The sequence below is a fragment of the Carya illinoinensis genome, chromosome 6, assembly GCF_018687715.1.
Source record: "Carya illinoinensis cultivar Pawnee chromosome 6, C.illinoinensisPawnee_v1, whole genome shotgun sequence".
In the NCBI taxonomy this organism is placed as follows: Eukaryota; Viridiplantae; Streptophyta; class Magnoliopsida; order Fagales; family Juglandaceae; genus Carya; species Carya illinoinensis.
This window is the reverse complement of record NC_056757.1, coordinates 10,540,373-10,541,932: the sequence shown is the minus strand read 5'-3', so window position 1 is coordinate 10,541,932 and position 1,560 is coordinate 10,540,373.

Here is a 1,560-nt window from a genome sequence, read left to right as displayed (position 1 = left end):
GCAATTTTCCTCGAGGAGATGATCTAGAAATTTTATTCCTAATTATTATACGACATCCTCCTGCACTTGAGATAACCTTTGTGCTACTCATTTTTTAGTGAGTCAGAAGGCAATCAAACCATAACGGCCGCCGCCTACGACACTTACCGACAATCAAACTACAACGGCCATTGCCTACGACACTTACTCTGCACCTAGCTCTCCCAGTCCAACCTTTGAATCCTCCGCTTAGGCCAGGGGGAGGACCCTGCCCATTTGGTCGTGCCCGCTGCTCCTTTTCTCGTTGTCACTTTAGTCGTGGAGCCCATGTCAGTTGCTACTCTAGAGGCACCTGCGGAGCAGCATCAACTATCCCGGATGGCTAATGTACCAAATGCTTTCTAGGGGGCCCTCTTGGAGTAGGCCCCCTTGTAATCTGCCATGCTTGAGCCTTTTCCCGAGGTGGACGTGGAGATGATCAATTCTTCTCCTTCTATTGTTCAATCTGTTGTCGGGGACTAAGTCTTCGGGGATGTTTCCAGGGACTCTACAGTAGGGTCTAGTTCTTATGAGGAGAAAACGCCTTCACACGAGCCTCTTCACGTCCAAACTCCTAGAGAGGGTGCCATGCCTGTCATTGCTGCCATTGATCTTATGGTGGCATCTGTTGAGGAGCCGATTGAGAGGGCTCCTAAGGGGGCAACCAAGGAGCTTGTGACCGACTTGCCAGTTGATGGGTGGAGGTGGCCACAAGCACGAGAGTCGAGGAGGGGGTCCGTGGACTTCTAGGGTGGGGAAGGAGCGCTCTATTCTCTAGGAGCAACCATCTACCACTGGGAGCCCTTCCCATCCTTTAACCACTGGTTCAGCTAAAGAGGTCACATGTGAAGCCGAGAGAGCAGGGGTGGTCAGGCGGTCATCTCCTATGGATAGCCTAGTGGAGGCCTTCCCTTTGTCCACCCTTTTTGAAGCTAGGAGGGAGCTTAGGCAGAGGCCCTGGACCAGGTGGCTAAGTCCCTAGGAGGCTTCTTGATGTGAACCCATGGTGCCCATCACTTCTTCTCCTAGGTTCCTCCTTTCTCTTTAACTCATCTTTTCCCTTCTTTCCTCTTTTTTTTTTTTTTTTCTTTTTTCTAACCCTCTAGTATTTCTTATTGTGGGCGACAGGGAGCAAACCAGTTGGCCGCCTTTATAGTGAGCGTCCATGAGGTGGAAGGAGAAATGGGACCTTCGTTCTTTGGCCCAGGTGGCCCCCCAATGAGTACACAAAAAGAGGGAGGAGAAAGGGCACTTGGAGATGGAGCTGGCAGCAGTAAAGGAGCAGGTTGAGTAGGCCTGAAATGAAGCCTTGGCCGCTTTGGCAATGACCACCTTGACCTAGGAGTTGGTTGACGAGTTGACCGCTATAGTGAGGACCATTGAAGAGTCATTGGCCTAGCTTTAGGCAAAGAATGCAGAGTTGAGGGGCTACTAGGACTCTGCTGCACAACAACTCAAGCTACTGAAAGAAGAGTGTCTCTTCCTTTCAGCTACTCTGAAGGGGTGAGATGAATCACTATAGGCTATTTAGGCCACGGCCAG